Source organism: Hemicordylus capensis, chromosome 3 (assembly GCF_027244095.1).
Source record: "Hemicordylus capensis ecotype Gifberg chromosome 3, rHemCap1.1.pri, whole genome shotgun sequence".
Taxonomy (NCBI): Eukaryota; Metazoa; Chordata; class Lepidosauria; order Squamata; family Cordylidae; genus Hemicordylus; species Hemicordylus capensis.
The window spans coordinates 124,266,846-124,292,854 of NC_069659.1; the positions used below are offsets into that span (position 1 = coordinate 124,266,846).

Consider the following 26,009-nt stretch of genomic DNA (forward strand, 5'->3'; position numbering starts at 1 on the left):
CCATAAAGCTCCTCTCCACATCACCAGAACCATGCAGTACAGCACAGAGATAAACTCACTGTGAACAAAGTTACAAAGGGCTGGTGTTCATTATTAGACTTTGGGCACTTCTAAGCAGGAAGTCTTAGCTCTTTTTGTGTTATTAATGGTACTAACTGAAAATATAATTGATGTGTATGAAGAAGTTAAGATCCTCAAGTGTTTCTAGGTCCATCTTACACAAACATGATCAAGCCCCCAACACAAACCAATCATATTCATTAGACTAAATCTGAACTGGGGAAGTGCCAGAATGATGAGAGACGATGTGGAGATACTTTTTCAAAGTGGAAATTCTTTTTTAAATTCATTTTTTCAGGTTTCCTCCCAGAAGAAACTGAAATTCCCTCAAAATTCGAGGATTCCTCCCAAGGAGCAATTTCAGATAATGTTATCATAATTTCCGCATATGTGCCATGAGCCCAGCCCTAGCTAGAGATTCTGAGTGTGACCCTAAAGCAGAGGTGTAACCGGGGTGGGGCAGGCAGGGTACGTGCCCTAGGTGCCAGTTGCATAGGGGCGCCAAGTGCCTACCATGCCCCGCCCCATCCCAACCACCACAGTTGATTAATTTAAAAAAAAAATAAATCACCCCCCCACACACCATCCTCTCTGAGTCCAGGAGGGGGCACACGCCCCCCAGGAGCCTCCATGAGCATTGGCTTTCCCATTAATTTCAGGGAGCGTTTGCTGCCTGAAAGCATCTATTCCTCTTTCTCTCCCTCCCAGAGACGGAGAGAAAGAGAAAAGAGATGCTTTCAGGCAGCAAGCCTGCCCTGAAATGAGACTGAAGAGCTCTCTCGCAATTTCTAGCTTGAGGCCACACCCCCTTTGCATGTGATGTCATCACGTGACACATCACATGCAAAGGGGGTGTGGCCTAGAGCTCTAAAGAGCCGGAGTGAGCTCTTCAGTTCAGTCTCATTTGAGGGCAGCTGTGTGAAAGCAGCTCTTCAATCCAGGGTGTGTTCTTTAAGTTATTTGGTGAATGGATTATGTTGGCTCGCTGTAGGTATTTGATTCTAGTTAGGAGGATAGGTGTGAGTGGGCTGGGAATGTCTTCTGTAAGGAACAGCTCCTTTTGTGAGGATCTAAGATCTCATGCGTGATCATAAAACTGCTCAGGATTACCCAGTTAAATTTCAGGCCTTACCTATGGAAACTGGAAATTGCATTAAATTCTATTTAACTTGGTTCTAAGTCAGATTCATTATAAGGAAGGTGTTGTGGCACATAGCCATTTGATATTCATGCAGTAATGAAGAGTGAAAATAATTGGCTGTATAAGTATGAGTAGCATTTGTCAGGTGCACAACGGATTTGTCCTAACTCATGAGAATGCAGACTAAGCAGTCCCCTGGCCTGAGATTTTCAAGCATGTGATGGCTACTAGTGAGGGATAATTTTAGATTTAAAGACAGCACCTGTCATGTATTTTTCTGTTCTTTTCATTCTCTTCAACATTTATTCTCAACCCAAGGGAATTATGCAAAGACCAAACAAAGCCCATAGTAGAAATGTGTTTATTATTAATAAAACTGCTATCTCTGGCAATTTTTAAAAAACACCTGAAAACCCATCTTTTCACTCAAGCTTTCCCAGCTTTTAAAAATTGTCTGTCTTTAATTTTATGGCTGTTTTTAAATTGCTGCATTGTTTTAACTTTTTATATGTGTTTTAATTGTTTTTATGTTAACTGCCCAGATGACAGTTTGGGTGGTATAGAAGTTAAACAAACAAACAACCCCCTCTCCCTATCCCGCTCAAATCCAATCTTCCTTTCTTTGGGTGGGCTTTGCTCAGTGCTCTGTTGTTGGAGGGGGTTAGAGGGGAGGGGAGGGGAGTAGGTACTTAGCTGTGCTGGCTTGCCCTTTCCAGCAGCTCATGGGCACATGGATTTGATTGTTGCAGAAGGATAAACGAAATCTCTCTTCCTCTGCTGTTTGCTCTGATTTATTGGAAGGGGAAAGGAGGGGACAGTTTGATTAACATTCCAGAATTGTTCATAAGTGTACCCCTTATGAATTAATTTATTAGATTCTCTCTCTTCCATGCCCTAACCTTGAGATTCCCCAGCAATAGCCCTGCCTGCTCATTTTGTGTATCTTACTCTTAAGATGGAGTGGGTTTTTTGTTTGTTTTATTGCATGTTGTAGCTGTATGTGCATGTAGGCTGACGTGTTTTGGAGGAGGCACTGAGGCTGTAAGGCCCCACTCTGAATGCAGGTGTGCACACACTGCCTCGATAGTGGTTAGAGTGCTGGACTAGGACCAGGGAGACCCGAGTTCAAATCCCCATTCAGCCATGAGACTTGCTGGGTGACTCTGGGCCAGTCACTTCTCTCTTAGCCTAACCTACTCCACAGGGTAGTTGTGATGAGAAACTGAAGTATGTATACTGCTCTGGGCTCCTTGGAGGAAGAACGGGATATAACAAATGTGAATGTTACTGCTTGCTGGCAAATAGCAGCTGGGGGGTGGGGGCGGCAGGGGGGTTGCTAATACACAATGCTGGATTTGGAATGCAATAAACATGCTGATCAGGGAGTGTAAGGGCTACATCCAGTCTCCAGTACCTCTCTGAATAGCTGATAGGTGTGATTCCTGCTTTCTGAAGAAGGCTATATCTGTGCTGCCTCAGCAATTTGCATCAGTGAAAGCAAGTAAGGTGCAGTTATAATTATCAGGTAGTGCCATAATTTTTAATTAAAAGATTAATAAGCTTGACTTTTAATTTTTGAGCTGATATTATGGTGAAGTTATCTGAAAGATGGTTGTCAGATATTTGGGGGGTGGGGGTGCAATTTCAGTGCTTGCCCTAGGTGCTGTTTTCCCTAGATACACCTCTGCCCTAAAGAGGAAGTACGGTACCAGTATTGGATCCCGCCTTAGGCCCTGATACCAGGCCACAGTCTGAGACAGCTCCAGAGATTGAACCCTTCAAGACAACATCTATGGAGCCTCCCCCTGTAGTGATACCATCAGAACCCAAGCCCTCGGGGGAGCTGGCCCCACCCCTTTCATCATGCTCCTTGATATCTACATATCAGAGCCAGCAACAAGTGACAGAGAATCAGCTGGCAGTCGTGTGTGCGGCTGATCCAGCCACCCAGGCAGGTCTGCCCAATCATCTGCGGGGAGAGTGGGCTTAGCCCGCTCTCCCTGCAAACCTGGCAAAAGTGGGTCTCACTGATCGTGAAACCCACCTCTTAGGCTGCTCGTGAGAATAGTCTCATAGAATAATAAACAATAGTAAACAACATCAACTTTATTTTTAGGCTGCCCCATAACAAATTGTTCTCTGGGCATCTCACAAAGTAAACAAGGGAACAGGGGAACAGGATCATGCCTTTAGAGAGCATAACTGCAAAGGTTTTTTCATTAGTTATGCCAGATTTCCATGGGAGTGGGAGGTGTGGGTGCAAACAGACATAATACACCACTGTTTGTGGGGGTGTGTACAGTGCTAACAGCGAACATCTATTACATTTCCTTCTGTTCAGCTTTACAAAGGTACTTAGAACAGCAAAGCAGTTAAGGAACAGTGGATGGGCAAACTCCCAGGTGTGTGGGACACTACAGAAGATCCATTCTGATAATTTTTCTCTATAACAATTCCTTAATAGCTGTTTAAATAATTTCACAGTAATACTAAAAGTTAGCTATCATTGGCTAGCTTTTAGTATTACTGGCTGCACTGGCTGCCAATACATTTCCGGGCAAAATACAAGGTGCTGGTCATTACCAATAAAGAACTAAACAGCTTAGTCCCTGGGTACTTAAAAGAACATCTCCTTCACCATGAGCCCCTCCCTCTACTAAGATCATCTGGATAAGTTCGCCTGTGGCTGCCGCCAACTCATCTGGCGGCTACTTGGGAACGGGCTGTCTCTGTTGCAGCCCTTGGACTTTGGAATGCACTCCCTGTTGAAATAAGAGCCTCCCCATCTCTGGCAACTTTTAAAAAGGCATGGAAGACACATTTATTCACCCAGGCTTTTAATTAGATTTATGGTTTTAAATAATTCGAATAATGAAGTTATTCTCACGATCACTGGGAAGCGGGCTAAGGGAGCTTAGCCCGGTTTCCGGGGATCGTGGAAATCACCGAGCCTGGTGCTCCCAAGGCGGCTAGCCCACCTAACTACCCCTCCCCTGAGATGCGGTTAACGGTGTGAGTGCTCTATTAACCTCAGCTTTCTGCTCGTGTGCTGCTGCAGCGTGTGGCAACACACAAGTAGACCCCCGACCGGGAGGCTGCATGCAGCCTCCCAGGCTCGGGGGTCTCTCCAGGATGCCCTGTGCACTTGAATGGGGCATCCCACTTGAATGGGGCGACTTCATGCGCTCTTGACCCTTGCCCTTCATGGCTAATAAAAGCTGCAAGGGAGGGGACAGGCAGATGGCTGGAGGTGATCGTTAATGCTTCATTAAGGGAGGGCAGGATGCCATCGTGCCTTAAGGAGGCGGTGGTAAGACCTCTATTAAAAAAGCCCTCCCTTGATCCCTCCAGCCTGGACAACTATAGACCTGTCTCTAACCTTCCCTTCTTGGGCAAGGTGATGGAGCGTGTGGTAGCGTCCCAGCTGCAGAGGGTCTTGGATGATATGGATTATCTGGACCCTTTTCAATCTGGCTTCCGCCCCGGGTATGGGACTGAGACTGCCTTGGTCGCTCTAGTGGATGACCTACACCGGGAACTAGACAGGGGGAGTGCGTCCCTGTTGGTTCTGCTGGACCTCTCGGCGGCGTTCGATACCATCGACCATGGTATCCTTCTGGGCCGCCTCTCGAGTATGGGAATCGGAGGCACTGCGTTGCAGTGGTTCCGGTCCTTTCTTGAGGGGAGGGTCCAGAAGGTGGTGCTGGGGGACTACTGCTCGGCCCCGTGGCCGTTGGCCTGTGGGGTCCTGCAGGGTTCGGTCTTGTCCCCCATGCTGTTTAACATCTACATGAAGCCACTGGGAGAGGTCATCCGGGGATTTGGACTGAGTTGTCAGCAATATGCGGATGACACTCAGCTCTATCTCTCCTCGTCATCTGATCCTAGGGAGGCGGTGGATGTCCTGAACCGGGGGCTGGAGGCCGTGATGGGTTGGATGTGGGCTAACAAACTGAAATTGAATCCGGATAAGACGGAGGTACTGTTGGTCAGTAGGAGAGCCAATCGGGATGTGAAGATTTTACCAGTTCTGGATGGGGTTGCACTCCCCTTGAAGGAGCAAGTACGCAGCTTGGGGGTACTACTGGACCCGGCTCTGCTTTTGGAAGCTCAGGTGGAGGCGGTGGCCAGGGGTGCCTTTGCACGGCTTTGGCTGGTGCGCCAGCTGCGTCCCTTTCTCGAGAAGGCAGATCTGGCCATGGTTACCCACGCCTTAGTCACGTCACGGCTGGATTACTGTAGCGCGCTCTACGTGGGGCTGCCCTTGAAGAATATCTGGAAACTGCAGCTAGTGCAAAACGTGGCAGCGAGGGTTTTATCCAGAGCTGCCCGTTGGGAACATATCACCCCCATTTTGAAAGAGCTGCACTGGCTACCGGTTCGTTTCCGGGTCCAATTCAAGGTGCTGGTTTTGACCTTTAAAGCCCTAAACGGTTTGGGCCCGGGGTATTTGAGGGACCGCCTGCTCCCAAGGGTTGCTGCCCGCTTGACGAGGACATCTGAGGGGGCCCTGCTCCGGGTGCCGACAATGAGAGAGGCCCGGCTGTTGTGCACTCGGGACAGGGCCTTCTCTGTTGCTGCCCCCAGACTCTGGAATGCTCTCCCAGTGGCCATTCGTTCCTCGGACTCCATCATGGCTTTTAGAAAGCTTTTAAAGACTTGGCTTTTTACCCAGGCTTTTACATAATCGTTTTTACTGCTGCTCCTGGGTGTTTTTATTTGTTGTATTGTTTTATGCCTGTTTTTATATGTTTTTATACTCTTAGCATGTTGTTTTTGTTGTGTTTTTTATTGTATGTTTTTAACTTTTGTAAACCGCCTTGGGGCTATATTTTAACGAAAGGCGGTATAAAAATGCAAAAATAAATAAAAATAAATAAAATAAATCCTGGAACTTCCAGGGGCTGTGCGGCCCCCGATCCTTGCTGCCCCTGCCGGCTCCGTTAAGACTCTGTTAAGTCTTTTGCAAATGGATGATGCTGATTGGATTAATATGCTGCATTATCCATTAATATGGATCACTGCAATCCTAAATACTTTATAGGGAGTAAACCCCATTGAACACATGGGGCTTACATTTGAGTAAGCATGTGTAGCACTGTGCTGTTAAATTATTGTTTAGAAATTAATACTTTAGTTCATTATTTTAACCATTACGGTGCAAATATTAACCATAATGGTTTCACCATTATGTATATACAACCATCAATGGTTGTATATTGTTCAGTTGTATTATCGTATTATCTTCCATGCATTCAAGTAGAGTGGCTAAAATATAATAAATACATTTGGTTCAAGGCCATTTTTCTTTTCTTTACAGGAAGCTGGCTAGAAATTTAGGGAGAAAAAATTCAAAATATATTTCACTACACCGAGATGGAGGAAAACACAACTCCTTTATATAATACATTTCAGTGAGCAGGCTGGTTCTCCTTGACCTTTCTATAGCAACCACCACTTACAGTTTAGTTTTGCCTCACACTATTTGATATGCTGCTCAGTAATCAGGATTTCTGAATGACAATTTTTAGTTCAGTTAGCTTTCCTCCAGTGCATGGCTTACAAGGTAAGTTTTAAGCATTTCAAAAACCTGTCTATCCTTTAACAAGATGACACATTAATGCCAGTATCACAGCAGCCATTTTCTGTTTATTAGACAGGAGGGTAAATATTCAACAGAGTTCATGGGGATTTAGTTCACTGACTCCAATTAACATTAATGAGGGTTTGTGAGGTTAAATTCCTGCACATCAAACTGAAAAATTACCCTAGAGTACCAAGAGATGTGTCTTGATTCTTAAGAATCTCAAGTTCTTAGGCTTTCTTTTTCAGCAGTGTAGGCATGTAATAGTTATGCATACAAAGGACACAAATACAGATGACCAGGTGTGTGATGCCTATCATCAGTATTAGTCACTACATGTTAAGTGCTAATAATGTTTTTCTCTCTCCTTTTAATCCTAGTAATCAAGTAATGGCATAGCCTCATAGAAACAATGACAGCCTAAGCAGGAACCGTAGTTCATATATTGTGCACAGAAAAACTGCAGATTACAGCCCAATGCGTGAAAATACAAGAAGTTTTGAGGAAAGGCTTAGAGGCGAGTCACACAATCGTCCTGGGTGGGCTGGGAGGGTGGGGGGAAAGGGTGCACTTAACCTACCTTTCCCCAAGACGACTGAACTGTCCTCCACCAACACGCCTCCCACATGTCTGCATGGACAGCCCTGCTCTGTGCAGCCCCATGAAGCACAGAGTAGGGCGGAGGGATCTAGGGCCGGAACTTGTTGTTCCCGCCTCCAGGCATCCCTCAATGCAGAGCATGGCACACATGTTGCATTGGAGATTCCCCTATCAGCTGCTCTAAGTGCCCATCAATGTGACTCCTCAGGTGAATCAGGTGATACCTAGTAGCAGGGGTAAGGGTGTGAGAACACCCTTAACCTCACCTAAAAGCTGGGTTTGTTAAGTGGGTTAGGTGGGCAGGGAGTGGAGGGATCCACAAGGATCCCGCTGCTTCTCACAAGCAGCCTAACCCTGCTTGGGGAAGCCCAGGCAGAGTTAGGCTGGTCATGAGAACAGCCTCTTAATCTAATTAGGTTTGCAGTGTTTGGGGCTGGGCAAACTTGGCTCTCCAGATGTTGTTGAACTACAACCCCATTACCCCCAGCCACAGCCGATTGTTGTGCCACAATCGGCTGTGGCTGGAGGTGATGGGAGTTGTAGTTCAGTATCAACAGAAGGGTCAAGTTTACCCAGCCCTGGTTTTGTCAACTGGTTAGATTAATTGATTAAAAAAATCTGTTAAAAAATGTGTCACTGATTTTCTGATAAATTGTCTGCTAAAAGAAGGTGGGGTTGCCCTGAAAGGTATTCAGAATATTTTTTTAAAAAACATCAATACACTGACATATAAAAAATCTGCAGGCAGACACAAGGAAGCAAGAAATGGGCTTAGTTGTGTGTGATTTGCTTTTGCTTCACCTCTTCAGTTCCTTCCTGAGTTCCCAGTTTGCTCCAGCCTCCTTCAGCACTTTCCTTTCCAGTGGGTTACATCCAAAGCAACTGTGAGCAGAAAGAACCTCATGGATAGGGACCTTCCATTCACAGTTGTTTCAGTAGAACCCATTGTTTTTACAGCCTCTTCTTAGGAGCATTCTTAGGTTGGAAGTAGAACAACTTCTTCAAATGCTGAAGGTCTCAGGATCAATCCCTGGCATGTCCAGATAAAAATAGAAAAGGCCCTTGCGTGAGACCTTGAAAAGCTACTGCCAATCAGAGCAGGCAATTGATAAACTAATAATTAATGAGGAAGAACCATAACTTAGTGGAAATGATATTTCTCTGCATATGGAAGGCTCTAGATTAACCCCTTGCATATCCAAATAGGGCTGAGAAAGACTCAACTGAAACACTGGAGAGCCATTGCCAAGCAGTATAAAAATATTTATCTACAACGACGATAACGACGACAATGGTGATGAATATTTATATACCACTCTTCAACCAAAGTTCTCAAAGTGGTTTACATAGAAAAATAAATAATACATAAATAAGATGGCCCCCTGTCCCCAAAGGGCTCACAATCTAAAAAGAAACATAAAGCAGATACCAGCAACAGCCACTGGAGGGATGCTGTGCCGGGCAAGGTCTGACTTGGTAAAAAGGCAGCTTCCTGTGTAAACCTTTTTCTTTTTCTTTTCTTTTCTTTTCCTTGTTTCGCCGATTCTATATTTCTGCTGCCATTTTTGCCACCCTTCCCTCAAACCCCCTTTCACCCTTCATCCATGACATCCATGCCCCATTCCCACTCATTTTCCTGGCCCTTATCCCAACTCAAGGTTGCTTTCAGGTTTATGTAAATCAACCCTGAGCCAGCCTACATGTTGGCTCCCAAATACAAGTAAAATAACCCATTGCTGAATTTCTAGAAACATTTTTTCCCCTCTGACCGAGTTCTTTATATTGCCAGTATCCATTTATTTCTGTTAATACAACTGAATTAAACCATCTGCAACTCATACATGTTGAGAGTTTATAGATGCAGAATATGTCACAGTTTTTTCTGTGCTGTTCTGTGGGAATGTTGTAACATAAGGGTAGGATTTAACTTACTGTGTCTCCTATAGTTTGTCAGTGAAATGGGAAGAGAAGTGTATATATAGGCTGTTTACATGCAAAGTGGATAGCTAAATGTAAACCAGGCAGCTAATCAAACATCTTTAAAGCCTGCATTTTATCTGATTGAGTCAACATTCATAGCAGTGAGCCTGGCAGGTGAAAATTAGGGAGAATAGCTAGCTATCCCAAGAAAATTGCTTTTTCAATTCCCCATAAATTGTTGTGATCTAGAACAGCATTATAGCTAAACATCGAAGCTGAATGTAAAAGAGACTTCCAGGCTTTAAGAGAGAGAGAGAAATAAAAGAAAAGGAACTAGGGACAAGAGTGGGCAAGTGAAAGAATTGTCACATGAAACTGTTTTGTCTAATGACAAATATGGAATAATTAATTTCTTCCCCTTGCTAAACCAGTCTTTTACACACAAGGGGAGGAGACTGAAAGCTTCCTTTTGTGGTTTGATATAAATCACAGCTTCCTGTTTAATCTGAACTCAGAACTGTGGTTTGCTCAAACTCTGAGTTCAAAAGAGGCCTAAGTTCAATATGAAGGGGATCCTTTTTAGTTATGGCTGCATTCATGCACAACATGGAACTGCAGTTGCATAGGCCTGCGGTTCTGCTGATGTTATGGCCGAATGCAGGGAACTGCAGTCGGGCACGGTGACAAAACTAAGAGTTCAGAATTGGAACTCCAATCTGAACCCTTGGGTTACAGTGAGTTTTGTAGCCACAACTGAGGTTCCTGGTAGCCTGCGGTACATCCAAATTCGGAACCGCAGACTGCTGGCCTTGGAACCAGAGTTAATGGAGGAAGCTCCTCCCTCATCTCCGGCATGATTGACTGTGCAGGCTGTTCTTCTGTAAAGAAGGAAGCCTGCACAGCCAGCTTCCCCACCACTCTGCAGTCTTGCTGACTGAAGAGAAGCTGCTCTCCTGAATGTCCAAATTTGGACAGGAGAGAGGGGGGAGGCTGTGGAACCTCATTACATGCAAATATGGCTAGTGTTGCTGTTTCAATACAATGCACATCAAGAGGTTCTTATATAAGGTTCATGAACTGTTTTCACAGTCATGTTTTAATTAGAGATTGATGCTGAGATCCCTACTACATTTATTAAGGTTCCGCTCTTCTACAAATAACTGTGTTTAAGGTCAAATGGCTGGACTGGCAGCCCTATTTTGTCAAAACTGCCATATGTTGATGGTACAATGGTATTGTCGCTATCCACCAGGGTTGTGCATGAGTCAAATTTTCAGCCTGATAACTATCCAGGCTATTCTTGCATAATGCACCCGGCATAGGGTGTGGTCTGGATTGCACTGAGTTGATGATCAGCATTGGCTCAGTGTATTTGGATGGCACAGAGGAGGGGGCTTGTATTTTAAGGAAGATCTACCTTCTGCAGGTGCAGCAGTGTCATTTCAAATCGCCACCTTTCCTTCCCTGGTCTCACCTTATAATGCACCAGGAAAGGAAGCAACATCATGACATTATGTCCTTTTAAAAATTGCATTATTGAGAGAAAAATATCCATGCCCTATAACCATATTCCCCCCCACCCCACCCGGCCAGGTAAAAGGCAAGGCTCAATGTCATGATGTTACTTCCTTTCCTGGTGCCCTATAGGGCAAGACCAAGTAGAAAAGGTGACCTTTTGGAATGTTTTTGCTGTGGCTTCCCTGAAAGCAGCTTATTTCTTCAGAGTAGTTGGATCTTCATTAAACAGTAATCCCTCCAGCAATACTATTCAATACACTACCCATTTGGTATTGATAGAATTGCCTACCAAAATTGGAGACATTGTTCATCAGAATTATTTCTGATGAAAAATGCCTCAATAGGGCTTACATTGCCTTGGATCTGATGACTGGTCAAGTGCGATGTATAGTCTTCCTACTCACTTCCCTAGATAATAAAAGAAATAACCTTTTCAAGGGTCAGTTTTTGATTTTGAGAAAACTGAACTGGAGATATTTGGCCTTCTAGATATGCATCAGGCAGAAATTTAACAGGGGCATCTCTCACAAATGATTGGGAAAGTGGGACACGTTAAATTTCTCCCTGGATGCATCTCTTCTTAGCTAAATGTTGAGCTGAAAGACTAAGGCAAAGTGTTGGGTGCATGCAGCCTAATTTGTAAAGCCAGCATAATATAGCAGACTGCACAAAGTCTTTATAGCTTATATGATGTGGAACTTAAGATGGGTAACTAAACTTCAAATTTCCATGCTTTTTGAATGAATGAAAATTTAAAGCACCTTTATACTCATCATAACCTGAAGGTTTTTTTATTACTAATTATGGATCCATATATTAAACCAGATAGCAAAAAACAAAACAGCAACAAAACCCTGCTGATTTAAGGCTATCTCATTTAGGTCAGGTACCCCAAAGCCAGGGAAATGGAACCTAAGGCTGATGCCTTAACATACATACCACGTGATCAGGAATGATGTTGTGCGGTGTCACAAATTGTGCTCACTTCCAAATTGCCCTCCATGCACCCACACTTTTCCTTGGTCTGAGGCCCAAATCAATATGGGGAGGATGGAGTGCCTGGCACCAGCAAAGATGCCCCACATAGTTCTGTTCCTGTACCGTTGTATGACACATCTGATCCTTATAGTCTTTTATGTTACACAGACCTCTGCTTTTCAGCTCATTGTTGGGCTGGGGAGGGATGTGTCCAGACAGAAATACCAAAGGCACAGATATCCCTTCCCAATCACTTGCTAGAGATGCCACTGATGAATTTCTGCCTGATGCATCTCTACAAGCACAGTGCTAGCCCAAAATGACTGTCTGTTGAGTCCATCAAGTACCATATCTTCCCTGAATGTTTTCCCCAAATATAGCAATTCTAAAGGGTGATCTACATCAGCATATTAGAGATACCTATTTTCATCTGTGAAATGTTGGAGGGTATATTTCCATAGATATCAGGGCAGGCTATGTTTCACTCAGCATGGCTTTATGGTGTAGGTGTGAACATCCCCCTGTTTATATATCATTTTTTGTATTTTTATCACTAGAGAAAGAAATTTTAAATATGTTATATTTTAAAAAGTAATGAGTCCTTATATCTTGCAGAAACAGCAGTATGCCACTGCAATGAGGTTAGCTATCTGGATGAATGACAGTATATGGTGTGGTAAGAACAGAAGAACAACACTGCTGGATCAGGCCCAAGGCCCATCTAGTCCAGCATCCTGTTTTACACAGTGGCCCACCAGATGCCGCTGGAAGCCTGCAGGCAGGAGTTGAGGGCATGCACTCTCTCCTGCAATTACTCCCCTGCAACTGGTATTCAGAGGCATCCTGCCTCTGAGGATGAAGGTGGCCTATAGCCCTCAGACTAGTAGCTGTTGATAGACCTCTCCTCCATGAAATTATCCAAACCCCTCTTAAAGCCATCCAGGTTGTTGGCTGTCACCACATCATGTGGCAGAGAATTCCACAAGTTGATTATGTGTTGTGTGGAAAAGTACTTCCGTTTGCTGGTCCTAAATTTCCTGGCAATCAATTTCATGAGATGACCCCTGGTTCAAGTGTTATGTGAGAGGGGGAAAATTTCCCTCTATCCACTTTCTCCCTTATAGCAGACGTGATGTGTCTTATATGTGTCATATAAGAAGGAATCACTTTAAACGTGGTCATTTAAACATTTCTCAGAGAAACAGACAAATGAATATAAAGAGAGAGGTGTAAAAGAATGACAGATGCCTCAGATTTCTGAAAAAACTTCTAGAAGTAAGAGGACCAATAGCCACTGCTGAGGCAGGTTGCTAGTGACACGTCCTCCCAGTACTAAGCCTCTCTTTGAGGGAGAGTAAGGTGGTGAGGACAGAGTAGAGACACAGAGGAGCAGGATAGATAGAGAGGAAGGAGAGAGAGAGAGATGGAGGCACTTCACAGGATACGTGTAAAGCGCCTGAGGGGGCTTAGCCCACTCTCCCCGCAGATGAGCAGCCACTCGTAGCTGGGTGGCCAGGTTGGCCACCCACACGACCGCCGACTCCGTCACAGAGCTGGCAGGGCCTGCGGGGATTAGGGGCTGCACGGCCCCCGGAACTTCCAGGATGCCCCATGTGAGTGCACGGGGCATCCTGGAGAGACCCCCGAGCCCAGGAAGCTGCTTGCAGCTTTCCAGCCGGGGTCTATTCATATGTCGCTGTATACTGCAGTGACACAACAAAATGAGGTTAAGGGAGAGCTCACTCCCTTAGCCTCATTTAAGGGGAGGGTGGTTTAGGTGGGCTAGCTGCCTTGGGAGCGCCAGGCTCACCTGTGAGCCCGGTGGTTCCCACGGCCACTAGAAAGCGGGCTAAGCTCCCTTAGCCCACTTTCCAGTGATCGTGGGAATAGCTTCTTTGTGTGTCTGTCTGTGTCATTGATATTGATAGTGTTTGAGTAATTAGTAGAAGTTAATTTTAGGGATAGTGTTGGGAGGGATATAAGAGGGAAGGATAGTAAGCTTTTAGTAATAGGAGGGATAGTTAGACAGGGAGGGAGATAGGGAAAGAAATTGAGACCAATAGTCTTCTTTGCAACTTAAGTAGAATTTTATAACAGGTCTGACTATAATTCTGACTATAGTCCCCTGACCACCCTAATTAGAAAGGGGATCAGCCATGAGCACTCCTACTGTGATATCTTCTGCAGATCTTCCAGTGCTCTCCCAGCATTAACTGTGAAGCTATAATGGAGCAGGGGAAGACGAGCATCCTTTGGCCGCCAGTGCCACATGACTTTGGGGGCTGCAAGAGGTCTCCCCCTGTCCACACCTTGCCGCATTAAGAGTGGCTTCCCATTTACCGACACAACATATACACGCACAGCCCTGCACCCAGTTCCCTCTGTTGGCTCACTTGGGGCTACTCCACTCTGGAACAGTTTACTTTTCTTCCTAGTGTCAGCTCTCCCTTAGCTTTGCCATTTTTTTAAAGCTAGCCTCTCCTGTCTGTTTGCAGGTGCAACTCCCCTCCAGCTTTGCATATGTGTAACGTTTGTTTCTCCCTGAGGAGGTGATTGATTTTACACAATACAATTATCTGTTACTATACTGGTTTTCAAGCACAAGCCTGTGTTTTAATTTCCTATCTGGTGGTGTTAACCTGGGGCAGAGCTTCCAGCCAGAGAAAATAGCAAGATATGTTGTTAATGGGGGGAAAGTATCTGATCAGTTTGTTTTGGAGGAATTGGGAGGAGGGACAAGGACAAAGCAAAACAAAGAAGGAAAAATGCTTCCCTCCATGGTAACTTTGATCTCCCTTTGCTTCTCCCATTCAGTTTTCAGCCGTGTGTGTGTGTGTGTGTGTGTGTGTGTTTTCTCCTCCTCAAAAGGGAAAAATACAGTGGGTAGAGGTGGAACATCAGAGGTGTCCCTTAAAGCTCTGGCTTTTTTCTTCAGTAGTACATTTCCTAAAATTAGAAGTCCTAGTGTTGGACATCAACTGATTGATTAAAAAAACACATCAATTAAGTTCATTTGTGCTATAAGGGCATGGGGTTTTTTTAAAGTTCCCATTAATGTCCATTGCCTCCTGAAGATTTTCTTTCATTAGAAAGAAGCATGTTAAAAATTGTACTATTTGTGTTTATGAAGTTTTACTGTAGTATGTTTGTTCTTGTGTCCTAATATGCTATCACAACAATCCTGTGAGGTAGGTTAGGTTGAGAGATAAGTGACTGGCCTAGAGTCACCCAGTGAGTTTCTGAACAGGAATTTCAACTTGAGCTCCAGCCCCCCTCATCCTAGTCCAACACCTTTTTAAGGGTCGCATGCATGTGTTTCTCATTACTATCCTTCTAAAGTAATGTCTTCATTCTTCCATTTGTCAGCCTTGTTAACTTGGTACACAATATTAGACATGTCCTTAAAGTTCCTCCACAGCAAAGACAGGAGGCAGGGAAAGTAGAAGGCGTTTTCACATTTTGTCCCCAGGCCTACTCCAACCTTGCTATACCCCTGCCCAGCATGTCCCTTTATTGCATGAGGGGGCTATTCTTCTGAATGTGCTCCAAATCTTGGTTAATACTGCTATTTGGGAGCATGTAGAGGTGCCATTCAGATGAACAGTCATCTGAAAATGACTGAGAAGAGGAAGATACCAAGGAGAAATGTCTAGTTCAAAAGTTGCAGGAGTGAATTGATGGGTCAGATCAGTTGAATCATCCTATGCCTTTTGCCTTAGGTTGTAGAGATGAAGCAGAGTTGGTGTGCAGAGTAGCTTGGGAGCAAAGAGACAATGGGACTACACGAGCAGCAAAAATTGGGCTAGGAGAACCTAGCCCAATTTTCGCTGCTCGTGTAAACCACTGGGCTCGCAGGCAAGCCCGGTGGCTTACAAGCGGCTAGCCCACATTTGTAACCCTCCCCTAACCCCAGGTTTGTGGAGCGAGTGCTCCGCAAACCTGTGCTTTCCGATCGTGAGTTCCGTGCCATGGCTACTCATGAGGAGACCCCTGGAGGGGAGGTGAAAAGCCTCCTCCCGGCTCCAGGGGTCTCCCCAGTATGCCCTGCCAGCAGGACCAGGGGCCCCCAGGTGATGATGTCAGAGGCACTGCAGCATCCCCAACATCAAAAAACATTTAGGGCCATTCCCCTGCTCCTGCTGACCTGTACACTGCAGTGGTTGCAGACAGCATGAGATCAGTCATCATGGTGGAGCTTCTAGTGATCCCACACCACACTGCCATTGGAGCCAGTCTAGCCCTTTTGGTACTGGGTACTGCTGGTTCCTTCTGGGGGCCACCACAACCATCACCCTTGGTCCAGGGCTAAGATGGTCCAGGAATTGGAATGTTCTCTTCCTGCTCTTCAGTTTCAGACCTGGGGCTTGCATTGCCAAGGGGGATTGGGGAGGGTGAACATGCTGTGCTAGCAGCTGACACCTCTTCCTTTGCTATCACAGCAAGAGCTTCTTCCCAGATGGGTGAGGACCTCCCTTCTCATCCACCACCAGCGGTTGCACTAAAGGACCACCCTCCTCTGTAAAATTGAGCCTGTATGGAACAGCCATAGCAGTGGGGACGATTGTGGAGTAGGCCCATCAATCTTGCTGCCATCACCTGCCATGGCCAGTATCAACCCTCCCTCTGCCTGCCAATCTGCTCCTGGCTCTGCCTCAAACCCTCCCAGACATTTTGTGATTTTTGAAATTCAAGCCCTAACTCTGATGTGGGAGGTGGGAGAAAAGAAGAAGCACATGTAAGGCGGATATTTAAAAATGGGTATGGGGTCAAGGGTGGTCTATTTATGCTATGTGTGCCACACACAATGCTGTCTATAGCACTGTAGTGCACACACAGAAGCTAGAAAAATCACACACATACCCAAAAATAAACAGGTTTTATGAAGGGGTAGGGGCTTTTTGGAGGGGAGCAAGTAACATTGGCGTAAAGTCGAGGGGGAGGGAAGGTGGATAATTGGCCTCTCCTAACCCACCCCTCCTGTCCTACAGTCTTAGCACCTAGTACCCAAATCCTTTCTCCAAACTAGGCCCTATTTAAATAACTGTAGCCTGACCGGGGGTGGGGGTAGAGGGGACTTACCTTCTGCTGTCTTCTGCTCGAGCCTGGCCAGGTGCTGTTCTCTGGGGAACTCAGGCCGAGCAGCCATCGGGACTCAACAGCTGAGGGCAGGGCAGGTGCCCCCCCCCCAACAAAACAAAATGAAAAAGCTTGGGGTGGAGGAATGCACCAGGGAAAGAAAACAATGATAGCCTAGCAGGCTGGGCACCAGACAGAAGTCAATGAACACACCAGCCTACAATAAAGAAAAGAAGAAGAAAAAGTGCAATCCAGGCACAGAAGTAGCAAAGGTGCAGCTTGAGGCTGCAAAATAAAATAAAAACAGTCACAGCATCCCAGCATCCTCCAAAGTAAATCACACCACACTCAACTAGCAGTGCAGCGAGCTTGGCAGCCTTCTTGCCAATGTCCCTCTCTCAGAAATCTGCAGAGCAGCTACATTGTAGGGAGCCCCTGGTGGCGCAGTGGTAAAACTGCCACCCTGTAACCAGAAGGTTACAAGTTCAATCCTGACCATGGGCTCAAGGTTGACTCAGCCTTCCATCCTTCCGAGGTCAGTAAAATGAGTACCCAGAATGTTGGGGGCAATATGCTAAATCATTGTAAACCGCTTAGAGAGCTCTGGCTATAGAACGGTATATAAATGTAAGTGCTATTGCTATTGCTATTGTCCCCTATCTCTGCATTCATAGAACATTTCAAGCTGCACATTTTCCAATCAGCCCAGACAGACTTTGGGCACACTGTCCTACCTGCTACATAAATATAAACCATGCTCCCCTCCAATGGCCACTGCTCTGATAAGTCCCATAACAAAAATTATCTTCCTACACTGGGGGAGAAAGTAACATTGGTATTACTTACTATGGGATGGTTCTTTCTTCTCACTGTACGGAAGGTATCCCACTCACCCTTGGTTTATGGGTGTGGTACAGCTATCAATCAATTGGCTTACAAAAATTTGGCCCCTCTATTGTAGGGGAACCTATCTTATACATCACTTCTCTGAGCTCTGCAGGGCCAAATTTGTTTCTGTTTGTTACTTGTTCTTAATAATTCTTGCCCCGCCGCCCCAAGGTTAGTGGTTTGTTGGAGTCTTCTTTTTCTGTACAGTCCCTGAACTGGGTGGGGCTTACACCCAAAGTGCCATGTGACTCATCTTCATTCTCATTGGCTCTGTCTGTTGGGAGCAAGTGAGCAGCACAACCTATTACAAGGATACCCTCTGTACACTGGGGAGAAAGAACCCTTCATGGCAGTTAATACCAATGTTACTTTCTGTGCAGAGCACTGTGAATGTGTAACCCTGAGTGTGTGTAGCCCTCTGAGTGCACTGAATTGCTTTTGGTCCTGGTGGCTTGCCACAACAAAGTGTCTGTGAGAGAGAATTCGGGGGAAAGACTTGGTGAGGAAAAAGACGAAAACAATCTCGATGAGCAGTGAGATTAAGAAGAAGGTTGGAGACTGAACTGTTGAAATGAGAAGAGCGCAGCCGCTTTCTGCTCTCCAGCATCATTCACTCTGCCACAGAGTCAGTACAATGAGCCAGGAGACTGGGCCTAAGAGCTGTAGAGAAGCTTGAGGAGTGGCTGCTTCAGCTATCGTGGGTGAATTACAGAAAAATTACCACACATGGACAAGTTTGTTGGTACCCTTGCAGCTCATTGAAAAAGTGTTTTATGCCTCCTGAAAAGCGATTAAATGAAAAGCAATTGTTCCTTTTATACCTGCATGCCTTTGATATGTCATCGAGTAAAGCAAAGCAAGTGTGAAAAGAGATTAAAGTATTGTGTATTCTACCAAGATTCTACACTATTCTAAAGTGGCCTGGACACATTTGTTGGTACCCCTAGAAAAGATCATAAGTAATTGGATTAGAGTGATGTTTCAGATAAGCTGTTTAATTAGTATCACACGTGTCTCCAATCATGCAGTCAGTCATTCAGCCTATTTAAATGGAGAGAAGTAGTCACTCTGCTGTTTGGTATCATCGTGTGTCCCACAATGAACATGGACCAGAGAAAGCAAAGGAGAGAGTTGTCTGAGGAGATCAGAAGGAAAATTATAGACAAGCATGTTAAAGGCAAAGGTTAAAGGACCATCTCTAAGCAGATTGATGTTCTTGGGACAACAGCTGCAAAGATTATAAGAAGATCAAGGTCCATGGGACTGTAGCCAACCTCCCTGGACGCAGCCGCAAGAGGAAAAATGACCCCAGAATGAGCAGAAGGATAGTGAGAATGGTAGACAAAAAGCCAAGGACAACTTCCAAAGAGATATAAGCTGAATTCCAAGGTCAAGGTCCATCAGTGTCTGATCACACCTTCCGTCGCTTTTTAAGTGACAGTGGGCTCAATGGAAGAAGACCCAGGAGGACTCCACTGTTGAAATAAAAAATAAAAAAGCCAGACTAGAATTTGCTCAAATGCATATTGACAAGCCACAATACTTCTGGGAGAATGTCTTTTGGACAGATGAGACAAAACTGGAGCTTTTTGGCAAGTCACATCACCTCTATGTCCACAGACGAAAAAATGAAGCTTTCCAAGAAAAGAACACCATACCTACTGTGAAACATGAACTCCGCTGGGTTATGTTTTGGAGCTGCTTTGCTGCATCTGTCACAGGGTGCCTTGAGTCTGTGCAGGGAACAATGAAATCTCAAGACTATCAAGACATTCTGGAGCAAAACATACTGCCCAGTGTCAGGAAACTCTGTCCCAGTCGCAGGTCATGGATCCTCCAACAGGATCCATGACCCAAAACACACAGCTAAAAGGACCCAAGAATGGCTAAGAACAAAACATTGGACTATTCTGAAGTGGCCTTCTATGAGCCCTGATTTGAATCCTATCAAACATCTATGGAAAGAGCTGAAACATGCAGTCTGGAGAAGGCACCCTTCAAACCTGACAGCTGAAGCAGTTTGCTCAGGGCCAAACTACCTGCTGACAAGTGCAGAAGTCTCACTGAGAGCTACAGGAATCGCTTGTTTGCAGTGATTGCCTCTCAAGGTTGTGCAACAAAATATGAGGCTAAGGGTCCCATCATTTTTGTCCATGCCATTTCCATTTGTATTATTATTTGAAATATTCTGTTGCATCAAAACTCTAAAACAAAGTCTGATTTTTGTTAAATGCAGAACAAGCAACGATGGGTGCCAATTACTTTTGTCAGTTTCAAGTTATTTCAGAGACAGTTGTGGGTTCTTCTTTTTTCATGGAGGGGTACCAACACACTTGTCCACGTGTGTATATTCTTAATAGGGGATTCAGATTTGTGATCTAAATATGTCAGTGAGGAAAGTGGGCTAAGGGAGCCTAGCCTGTTTTCCTGCGGCCATGTGCTGCAACGGGAGCTGCTCGGCTCCCGGCAGCAAACTGCAGAAAGTACCCCCAGCCTTAAACGAGCTTAGTGGAGCGACTGCTTTGCTAACCCCATTTATCCGATTGTGTGTCACCACTGAGTGGCTCCGCGCCACAGTGACTCACAAGTAGACCCCCAAACAGGAGGCTACAACAAGCTTCCCCACATGGGGGGTTTCCCCAGCATGACCCACGCACTTACGAGGGGCATGCTGTGACTTCTGGGAGCCAGGTGGCCCCCAATCTCCACCACCCCTACCAGCTCCATCATGGAGCCAGTAGATGTCTGGGCAGCCAATCCAGCTGCCCAGGGCTTGGCGCTGGATCGTGTGTAGAGCCTCAGTGTGTTTTATATGTCAAAAGCCTCTTTGTTAAAGATGATTACATGAAATCCTTTTAATGATTAAATTTGCCTCAGTTCATTTCAGTATTGGTCTCTGGAGTGAGACAAATACTGTCTCACAGTATTGAGAAACAGGAGTGAGAAACAGGAGAGGATTACACATGCACCATTTGCCATGGTGCTTAGTCTTTCCAACTCCTTGTCCACAGTACTGATGTAAACATATGTGTCAATAAAACATGGCAAATCAGCAACTTTGCTGAATGATGTGAGCATTCATACAGCCATATCTAGATAATTTTTTGTGCTGCATTTTACCAGCATGCAAAGTGCAGATGCCCTTCAGTCAAAGGAAAAGCAAAAACCATCTACTTTCCCTTGTGCAGTTTTATCAGTACACACATGCACATTGGTCATAGAGAGGGCAGGGATAGCTGCTCATGAATGAAAAAAAGCAGAAGCTGTTGCAAATCATTCAGTTCTGATACAACTTTTAGAAAAACTGTTAGGAGCAGTATGTAGTAGGGATGTGCACAAAACCGGCTTGGCCTGTTTGGTTCGAATTCAAACCAGGGTGGGTAGGTTTGGTTTTCGTTTTGCTCAACCACCCCCCACCCTCAGTTTGGTTTGAATTCGAACTGGTTCTAAAAGGTTCTGCATAGGGTATAATGGGAACTCGAACTGGCCCATTATTCTCTATGAGAAGCACCTAGGGGCACAAAACTGGAGTGGGTGGTAGGCAACCAGGACCACTGAACACCAAAGCAATTGGATTCTCCTGTGATTATTAATGATTTTCTGAAGATTTTTTTCAATTTTTGCATTTCTCCCATAGGGAATAATGGGGATTTGAGGATGCCCCATTCCCTACCTTTGGGGGGCTAGGGCACCCCAAAGTGGGTCTGCGGGCATGGCAGGTCTGGCCTCAACTCCCCCCAGATAGCCCCAAGTTTGTAGGATTTATTGTTTAAAAAAAAAAAATTTAAAAAAATATTTTTTTCCTTTCATTGCGATGCATAGAAGCATCTCCCCATTCATAAGCAGAACAGTGTGTGACCTTAATTTCTGTGAACTCTTGAGTTCAGAGTTCACAGCAATTAGGGTCACTCTCACTGTTCTACTGTACTTATATTATTTCTTGTTTACACAGTCAGACAGGTGTTATTGACTGGTTTGTTTTATCCAGACATCGAGTCCTTCCCAAGGACCTGGGATGCCAGAATTTTATTATCAATATTGTTGTTGTTGTTATTATTATAGATATCATTGTAGAATATAGGCTGTTCCCAGTAAAGTTGCTTTTTGTAATTGGCTAATGGTGATTTCTGTGGCCCTTAATTTATTATTATTATTATTATTATTGCTTGTTTACACAGTCAGACAGGTGTTATTGACTGGTTTGTTTTATTCAGACATCGAGTCCTTCCCAAGGACCTGGGATGGCTGAATTTTGTTAGTTGTTATAGATATCGTCGCAGAACATAGGCTGTTCCCAGTAAAGCTGCTTTTTGTAATTGGCTGATGGTGATTTCTGTGGCCCCTGTGGTGTTGAGGTGCTCTTCAAGGTCTTTTGGAACGGCACCTAGGGCGCCAATGACCACTGGGATTATTTTGGTCTTCTTCTGCCACAGCCTTTCAATTTCAATTTGTAGATCTTTGTATTTGGTGATTATTTCTATTTCTTTTTCTTCTATTCTGCTATCCCCTGGTATTGCTATGTCAATTATTTTGACTTGTTTTTCTTTCTTCTCGACTACAGTTATGTCTGGTGTATTGTGTGGTAGATGTTTGTCTGTTTGTAGTCGGAAGTCCCATAATATTTTTACATCTTCATTTTCAACAACTTTTTCAATTTTACAGTCCCGCCAATCTTTGGCTACAGGTAGTTTGTATTTTTTGCAGATGTTCCTGTGTATCATCCCTGCTACTTTGTCATGCCTTTGTTTGTAGTCAGTCTGTGCGATCTTTTTACAACAGCTGATTAGGTGGTCCACGGTTTTATCTGCTTCTTTACAAAGGCGGCACTTGCTGTTTGTTGTTGACTTTTCTACTTTTGCTCTTATTGCATTTGTTCTTAGTGCCTGTTCTTGTGCAGCCAGTATTAAACCCTCTGTTTCTTTCTTCAAGTTGCCATTCTTAAGCCATTGCCAGGTCTTGGTGATGTCTGATTTTCCACTTATATTGTGCAAATATTGACCATGCAGTGGCTTATTTCTCCATTTTTTTGCTCAGTTCTTGACTTGTTCTTTCTTGTAGGCCTGCTTTGTTTCAAATAAATAAGATGGATCCCTGTCCCCAAAGGGCTCACAATCTAAAAAGAAACATAAGATAGATGCCAGCAACAGTCACTGGAGGTATTGTGCTGGCGGGTGGACAGGGCCAGTTATATGAATGAGGAGAGACTCCTATGGCCTCTGCCATAGTGGGCAGATTCAGATATCTTAGCTACTTTGACCTTAGTTATTTTTCCATGTTATTATGAAGATTTTGAACAATAATTATTCAAAAACTACTGGGTCGATTTTTGTCAAACAAGCAAAAGCCACTACTACTGAATGGATCTGAATTTTTCATGGCACTTAGAGATACATTTAAAATTTTTCAAAAGTATGTTATCTGTGGTCAAAAAATTGGGCCAACACTTAAATTGCCTCTTTATAAAATTTATTTCTTGAACTGCTGTATCTTATCCATTTTCCTATGGATCTTTACCAAATTTTGGGAAATGTTGTCTCTTGTTACCTACCTGGTGTCTGCAAATAGTCAGGCAGATTTGATGGATGGTTTCCATTTTATGACCCACAGAATGTTCAGGGCTTATAATGGCGAAATGTTGAAACTGCTCCTCATGCTAACTATACTGGCACCACTGTGCCAGTAGAAGTTGCCATTTTGCCACCATAAATAAATTTTGTTGAGATAAGCATGAATATCATTATGTAAATACAGTCATTCACTTTATACTCTAGGTCAGTAACAAGAGCCATGGAAACTGCAGCGTTACTTTTCTTCCCTTTTGCAAAGCACAACATTCTATATTGTTGTTGTTTTAGTTTCAGATGCTATGAAGGGCATTGGATGTCTGCCACAAGTCAAAGAGTTTACTGCAAAGCACTGGCCTATTGTCATTGTTTTGGGCATGAAGCTGTCTTCTCTCTGGCTGGTCCCTATCTATTTCTTCATTGATATTAAAGAGCTGCTTATGGAACAGCCTGCAGCTTTTGCTCTCTTTTGCTCATACCAGATAAGAACAAATGATCTCAAGTCAATTTTTCATTCCAAGTTAGATTTCCAAAGAATGATTGCAATGGGCCATGCTTCCAGTCTTGATTAGGATCACAGCCAAAGTAATTGTTTCTCCATCACTGAATTCTTTAGGGAACATTCTATTTATGTGGCCTCCCAGACAGAACCAGAACGCATGGAGGGTGGAAACCAAAACAGCATCATTTTTATCCATTTGGATTGCAAGGAAAATGGCGATTGGATTCACATGTAGGAATATATTCTCTTTTCACTTTGTTTCACTATGAGGCCTTTTTCATTGTGGGAATTCAATTGCTCTATGGTCTCTTCCAGTAAAATAGATACTGGCTGACATCCTGACTAACAATGCACCAGTGCGATGGGAGAAGCACCAGTGCAGTGAGGAGAGGTGGTCCTGAGGTACAGAGTATGAATTGTTCCCTTTGCTAAGCAGTGTCTGCTTGGGTCTGCTTTTGGATGGATAACTACATGTGAGCATTGTAAGCTATTCCCTTTAGGGGACTGAGAGCTCAGTGGAGGTTCTAGGTTCACTCCCTGGCATCTCCAAGTCGGGCTGGGAGAGTCTCCTGCCTGAAACCTTGGAGAGCCTCTGCCAGAAAACGCAGACAATACTGAGCTAGATGGACAAATGGCCTGACTTTTAAGGCAGCTTCCTGTGTAGCACCAGAGTTCTGAAGAGTTTCAGAACAACACTGCACTGGTATTAGGGTTTCTGTGTGTGTTAGGAATTTCAGTGACCACCTCTTCACCCAGAAGCTCTCTGTGTGTCATCTGAAAATATTTATTTATTTATTTATTTATTTATTTATTTATTTATTTATTTATTTATTTATAATGTATTTATCATAAATGTATCTGAAAATATATCGCTGACTTCCCTGAGGAAGGGGAGGTCATTGAACTTTGTCCCCACCACTGAGCCAGCAGTGGAGCTGAGCTGTGAACTTTTCAGAAGCACCGATGCTTCTCTCATTGCACTAGTGTTTCATTGGGATATCAACTACTTATCCTAAATGGTGGCTGGAGTGGGGGGGGCAGTTTCTGATTGGTGGTTTCTAAACAATTCCCCTTCCCCACAGATATGGCATACTACTATTTTTAAAATGTAGTTAAATATCCCATTGGGCACCCAGAAACTCTTGTGCTTCTTTGTAGGAGCTCTTTGAAGCTTTTATGCCTAGGACCTCTATCTCGCTGCTAGGTATTTACACCATAGACTCTTGGCCTATTACTCACAGACTCTTCAGAATCTTAAGGACTCTAGTCACAGGCTCTGGAAGATAGGCAAAAGAAAAAAGAAAAAGGATAAATGGAATATATTTTCCAACCAGATCACATTTCAGAGAGCTTTTAAGGAAAGGTGAGGTGGAAAAATAGCCAGGTGCACATACAAATAGAAATTCTTTATTTTTCAAAAAAAAAATGGCTAGTTCTATAATACCTGTCTTTGTTCACAGGTTCAGAAAAGAGGAAGCGCTTTAACAGGAAACATGCAAATGACAAGCAAAAGTAATCCTCCTCATGAAGTTTTTGAATTTACCCTTGGAATTTCCTTAGAAACAATGCTGCAGGTTCTCATCTATGCTGAATTGCTGTAATATGCTGCTGGTAATTAGATATTGATTAAACCTGTCAATGGATATACTTCCTAGTGTCCTTCTCCATGCCCTGAGAAATATGTCAAGTCAGAATTAATTTTGGAATGGGCTCCAAATATACATTTTACTTGAATAGAGTCTGTTGCAGAAGAAAATTACTGCAATTAGAAATTAAAGGCTGACCAAGAAAAAAGAAAGAAAGACCCTTAATGGTAAAGTTAGGTTAACAAGAAAGTTAACCTAAAAGTTAACTGCTGCTCATTCCAGGCTGTGAACTGAAGTATATTTATTCCTTAATATCCTTGCTAACTAGTACATTCTGAGACATGATAAAAACATGTGCACTCATAATCAGGTTCAGTATGCACCCACCTGTTCTTCTGTTACCCTAGAAACAGTTCTAGCATTCTAAGTCTCTTCTTCTAGGAGTTCATAACGCAGAATTTTTATAAATGATTTGTTGCCCATTTTTATACAACCAAGAAGAAGAAAAGTATTGGATAACTGCAAATTAAAGTCAAAGTAAACAGAAGCAAAAAGGTTGTGGGGGGAGGGGAGGAGAAGAAAACCCAAGTTG

General features: G+C 44.1%; 1 long non-coding RNA gene across 1 annotated transcript; it reads left to right on the forward strand.

The window, feature by feature from the left end:
- Window positions 1-909: 909 nt before the first annotated feature.
- LOC128348730 (uncharacterized) lies at window positions 910-25,476 on the forward strand. Its single transcript, XR_008318284.1, has 2 exons — window positions 910-1,002; window positions 25,292-25,476. It is a non-coding gene; the product is annotated as an uncharacterized LOC128348730 (long non-coding RNA).
- Window positions 25,477-26,009: the final 533 nt, after the last annotated feature.